Raw genomic sequence first — 6,684 nt, forward strand, 5'->3', positions numbered from 1 at the left:
AATAATTGCGAATGACTAAATTATTTTATAATTTGAATATTATAAATACTCAAATCAACTACAAAGGACCTATGAAGGAAGATGCTTTCCACCTCCAAAGAAAGAACCAATAAGTAGAAATATGTACAATATGGTTTTACATATACATACACATTTGTGTCCAATGGTGGCCTTCTTTAATGCAGGATGGGGAGGGAGGGAGAAAAAAAAGTACAAAGCAGAGATCAAAAGAAAACTCAGAAAGAAGCATAGAAAATCAGGGTAACTTTCAAAATGATGTGTAATTACATAGTTTTTCAGAAAAACTAAACTGTGAAATGGGGATTCATGTTTTCATATTGAGTACTTTTTTGTGTCGTGCTGTGTACATGAAAATTATTTTGTCTTTTTGTATTCAAGTTTAAAATTAATTTAAAAAAATTTTTTTGAAAAAGTTATACTGGAAGCAATGACAGATAGAAAGGATGAATGTAAGAGTGTTCAATGGTTCTGTAAAAATACTGTCAATGGATTTAAATAATTGCAGAAATATTCATTGCTCATGGATATGTTGAGCCAACATAATGAAAATAGCAATACCATCTAAATGAATTTACTTGTTCAGTGTCACGACAACCAAACTACCAAAGGTTACTTTATGGAGTGAGAAAGTTGATTCGTTGAGGACCCCTACTCTATTCCAATCAGTATTAATCAATTTGATATGATGCCATAGGGGTAATGATTATAAGTTATGTATATCAGATCCCAGAGCTGTGAGCTGCAGATTATAAAATCACTTGCTTAATCATACAAAGTTAACTAGAGGCCCTCCACCTTTGTTTTTCCTTGTCATGGTGACCGAGCTCAGGTGACATAGGTGACTCAACTGCATGGAAAGCCCCCAACTTATTTTTGTGCCTCTGGACCATTCTCTCTTGTCCAACAAGAGCAGGTGACCCTCTTATGACCATTTAGTGGAGATGCCCTATGCTTCATCCAATCTGTGACTCCCTGCCTCTGGCCCTCCACCTTCCCCCCCCACTAATATGTCATTTTTGGCCCTCAAGACCAAGGTCTATCAACCAATGAGATTCTGTGTTTTGCCATGCTTCTTTTGCATATTTGGGTAAGAATAAGCAGTGTACTAATCCGTACTTCGTATAAGTCACATAGGAATAGAGATTCTAATAGAAGGGTCCTCTAACAGGCCCTCAGACTTTAGTGTCATGTTCCTTACTTGTTTACCAGCTGTGGAGTTCACTTGCACAACCATAAGAATGCTGACAAAGATATCTCTATCCTGTTTTGTTCAAATTCCCTGACCAAACCAAGAATGGATGGTGGCATGGTATGGAAAGTTTTCCCCAATATATTCTTGGAGCAATCGCTCCTGCCTAACCTAAGGAGAAGCCCGTCCATCTTGTGGCCACACTTAGTCAGCGGAGTTATTCCTTGCTTCACCCAACTTGTGACCCTGCTGACAGATTATTTTTGCTTATGTTAGCCTATGCATCATAGGTCAACCAATGGAATTTATAGCTGTTCTTGATTTAACTCTATAAAAATAGGGCCCTGGAAGGAGGGGGCACCTCAGATTATGAGGAATATTTGAGGTCCACTTCATTAGAAGGGACCATGGACCCTTTAATAAAGTGCCATTGATTCAGAGCTCTGCCTCAATTTCTCTCATTGTAAATTGGATAATTTTTATCACCACAGGAGCTAGAATAAGAAAATTCATCTGAAGAGGGAAAATGTCCAGAATTTCAAGGGAAATAATGAAAAAGAACTGGAAGGAAAGGGAGTTTAGGAATACCAGATCTCAAACTATATACTATAAAGCAGTTATCATCAAGATAATTTGGTACCAGTTAAAAAATAGCTGGGTCATTGGAAGAGATTACGTATGCATCAAACATAAAAAGATAGACAAAATTGCCTGTTGTTGTTCAGTCATTCAGTTGTATCTGACTCTTTGTGACCCCATGAACCACATCCCACCAGGCCCTTCTATCCTCCACTATCTCTCAAAGTCTGTCCAAGATCATGTTCGTTGTTTCTATACTATCTATCCATCTCATCCTCTGTCATCCTCTTTTCCTTTTGCCTTCAATGTTTCCCAACATTAGGATTTTTTTCCAATGAGTCCTGTCTTCTCATTATGTGACCAAAGTATTTCAGCTTCAGCTTCAGTATTGGATCTTCCAGTGAGTAACCTGAATTTAATTATTAACTGATTTGATCTCCTTGCTGTCCAAAGGACTCTCAACAATTTCTCCAGCCCATAAAAACCATAGCTTTGACATTACAGACCTTTGTCAGCAAGGTGATGCCTCTGCTTTTGAGTATACCATCCAGATTTGTAATAGCTTTCCTTCCAAGGAGCAAGCATCTTTTAATTTCATGGCAGTAGTCACCATCTGCAGTGATCTTTGAACCCAAGAATATAAAATCTGACATTGCTTCCATTTCTTCCCCTTCTATTTGCCAGGAAGTGATGGAACCAGTTGCCAAAATTGTAGTTTGTTTGATGTTAAGCTTCAGGCCAGCTTTTACAGTCTTTTACCCACATCAAGAGGCTTCTTAATTCTCCTCTTACTCTCATCAGAGTGGTATGTTCTGTATATCTGATATGATTGAGATTTCTTCTGGCAACTTGATTCCAGCTTTTGATTCATCCAGCCAGGTATTTCCCATGATGTACTCTGTATATAAGTTAAATAAGGTAACAATACACAGCCATGTCATACTCCTTTTCCAGTCTTATAACAATTAGTTGTTCTGTATTTGATTATAATTGTTGCTTTTTGGCCTGAATATAGTTTCCTCAGGAGACAAGATGATCTGGTACTCATCTCTTTGAGGACTTGTCACGTTTTGTCGTGATCCACACAAAATGGCTTTAGTGTAGTCAATGAAGCAGAAGTAGATATTTTTCTGGAACTCCCTTGCATTCTCCCTAATCCAGTGAATGTTGGCAATTTGGTCTCTAATTCCTCTGCCTCTTTGAAAACCAGCCTGCTCTTCTGGTAATTCACGTATTGCTGAAGCCTAGCTTGCAGCATCTTAAGCATAATTTTACTGGTGTTTGAAATGAGTACAATTGTTTGGTAATTTGAACATTCCTTGGCATTGCCTTTCTTTAGGATTGCGATGTAAACTGATTTTTTGCAAACTGGTTGTGTTTTCCAAATTTGCTGGCATATTGAATGCAGCACTTTAACTGCATCATCTTTTAGGATTTTGAGGAGCTCAGGTGGAATTCTGTCCACTACCTTTATTGTTGGCAATGGTTCAGAAGGCCCACTTGACTTCATTCTCCAGAATGTCTGACTCTAGATCAGTAACCACACCATCATGGTTTTGGGTGATGTAAAGATTTTTCTTGCTTAGTTCTTTCATGTATTCTTGCAACCTCTTCTTAATCTCTTCTGCTTCTATTAAATCCCTACCATTTTTGCATTCTATTCTGCCCATTTTTGCATGTTCTGGGCATTTTCTTGGTATGAAACTCCCCCATGTCTATAATGCTCCCCTCACCCCATCTCTGCCATCTTCCTGGCTTCTTTGACTTCTTTTAAGCCCCAAATAAAATCCTACCTTCTACAGGATGCCTTCTCTCTGTTAATTTCCTATTTATCCTATATGGAGCTAGTTTATACATATTTGTTTCCCTCTTGTCTCCACCATTGGACTGTGAATTTCCTAAGGGCATGGACTGGGTTTTTTCTTTTGTTTTGTTTTGTTTTGTTTTTTGGCCTCTTTTTGTATTCCAGCACTTAGCAGTGCCTGGCAGGTAGTAGCTGCTAGATAAATGTTTATTATTTGAATGATGGATTGAAGAAAGGTGGAAAATACCTTTTGGTTCTGTGGATTAGTAACAATTAATGACCAAATCAGGAATAGAGAAGATGACAGAAAATAACATGGACAACTTTGATTACCTAAATTTTTAAGTTTTGGCACAAAAGCAGTGTGGCTAAAATGAGCAGATAAATAGTTAATTGCAGGAAGAGGTAGAAGGGTTAAATCTTTCCAGGAAGTTTCTCTGATAAAGGTCTCATTCCCAATGTATATAAGGAACTAATTCAAATTTATAAGAATAAAAGTCATTCCCCAATTAATAAATGGGCAAAGACTGTAGACAGTTTTCAAACTCATCAAATTAACAAGGAAAATGATAAAAGCTGGAGGGGCTGTATGAAAACAAGCATATTGATGCTCTGTTGGTGGAACTGTCTTAATTGGTCCAGCCATTCTGGAAAGTAATTTAGAATGATGTCCCAAAAGTTACTAAATTGTGCATACCCCTTGATCCAGTTATACCACCAGAAGACCTATACCCTAAAGAATGGGGAAAATAATCCATAATTACAAAAATATTAATAGAAACTTTGGTGAAGTATCAAAGAACTGGATACTAAGGATTCATCAACTGGTGAATGACTACATTATTGTGTCACAAGAAATGATGAAAGAGTTTCAGAGAAACCTAGGTAGAATTATGAACTGATGCAGGATGAAGTGAGAAGAACCAGGAGAACAATTTATACAGTAATAACAAAATTGTAAAGACAACTTTGAAAAGCTTAAGAACTATGATCAATGCACTGAACAACCAGGACTCCACGTGATCCACATGCTACTCATGCCACCTACCTCCTTATGGAGGGGTGGACTCATGGTTCAGAATGAAACATATATTTTTGGTTGTGTTTAATGTGGGAACTTGTTTTCCTTGGCTATACACACACACATGCACAGAGACATTTGTGTGTCTATGTGCATGTGTGTGTAGATAGATTTTTCATTGCATAAAGAGGGAAAACAAATTTTTATTTAAAAGTAGAATTTTTTAAAAGTGTCAAAAGTTCTAAAGTTCAGAATAAGCTGAAGCTGGCAAGGGAAACTAAGTACAACTAAAAAAGGGTGGGTTTTTTTAAGCTATATTTGAAATAAAAGAATCAAAGAAAATATATCCTCCTGCCTGTTCCCTTCATTCCCAAGCTAGGATTGAGATACCTAAGGGTTATCTTTGACTACTTTCCCTCAGGGTTCTAGGGATATCCCTGAAGGCTTATGGTTTCTTAAAATGTTGTACCTGACTCCCACCAGTATGCTATCCATGATCAATAAACTAGTTGAACTCCATTAGATTTTAGAAAAGGTTTTTTTTTTTGACAAGGCAATTGGGATTAAGCAACTTGACCAGGGTCACACAGCTAGTAAGTGTCAAGTCTCCAGTCTGAGACCAGATTTGAACACAGGTCCTCCTGACTCCAGGGCCAGTGTTCTATCCACTGAGCCACCTAGTTGCCCCAGAAAAAAAGGTTTTACTGAGAAGGCATGGTAAGAAGAGTTGGAAGAAAACATTCCCCCTTCCTAGGGACACAGTGTTGCCTTACACACACAAGATCCTTTGGAGGAGAGAGCTCAAGCTAAAGTATGATGGTAGTCAAACACACATATAGAGGACACAGGTGACAAAGGGGTAGGTAGCTCTCAGCACCTGGCCCTGGGAATCCTTTTCTCCTTTTGTGGAGTCCTCATGCAGTTCCCCTTAGGTGGTTCTCTCTCTGGGCAAATTATTCCCTGCTGCTGAGTTGAGCTGATCCTCTGCTGGACCAGTGGCCAGCTGGGCTTCCCAACAGGACATTCCAGATTACTGTTGTTTCTTTTTTGACAGGGTTACTAAATTGGTAGATGAGGGGAATGCTGTGGATACAGTTTACCTAGGGTAGACTTTAACATGGCTTTTGACACAGTATCTCAGACTATTCTTGCAGTGAAAAAAGAAAGATGTGGACTAAAGGAAAACAGGATTACATGGATTCAGAGCTGATTAGATGGCTGGACTCAAAGAGCTGTCATTACTGGGTCAAGTTCAACAACAATAACAACTAACATTTCTGAGGTGCTTTAAGATTTGTAGAACACTTTATGTATGTTATCCTCCCAACAACCCTCTGAGGTAGGTACTATTATATTTATTTTATAGATGAGGAAATTGAGACTTTGAGGAGCTAAGTGACTTGCCCAGGGTCATACAGCTAGTAAGTGTATGGAAAAGGAGAGGTTTCAAGCATTTATTAATGTGTCAGGCATAAGCATTGATGCAGAATTTGAACTCAAATCTCCTGACTCCAAGCCTAGTGCTCCATCCACTGAACTACTTGGCAAGGTAGGAGGGTTTTGTAGATTACCTTAGAGGTCTGTGCTTGGTCCGATGCTGTCTACTATTCTGATCTGTGACTTGGATAGTCACAGATGATGTGGCCAACAAATGTGCTGATACCACAAAGCTAGGAGGGGATGTTAACACACTGAAAGACAGTCAGGATGCAACAAAGATCTTGATAGGCTACAAAATTCAACTTAACCTAATAAGATGAAATTCAGTAGGGATAAATGTCAAGTCTTAGATTTGGGTTTAAGAAATCAACTTCTAAAACACAAGATGGAAGAGGCAGGGATAGATATCAGTTTGTCTGAAAAAGATCTGAGGGTTCAAGCGGACAACAAGCTCCATAGGAATCAATAGTATAATGTGACAGTCAAAAATGCTGATGGGATTTGGGGTTTTGGTCAGAGAAATGTAGTTTCCATGAAAAAGACAGCAATGATCTCTTGACTTTGCCCTCATCAGACTCTATCTGGTGGGTTAAGGTTCTGGTGAGTACCTCTTTCCGTAAGGAAATGTCC

Source organism: Vombatus ursinus, unplaced genomic scaffold (assembly GCF_900497805.2).
Source record: "Vombatus ursinus unplaced genomic scaffold, bare-nosed wombat genome assembly UNPS02010822.1, whole genome shotgun sequence".
NCBI lineage: Eukaryota > Metazoa > Chordata > Mammalia > Diprotodontia > Vombatidae > Vombatus > Vombatus ursinus.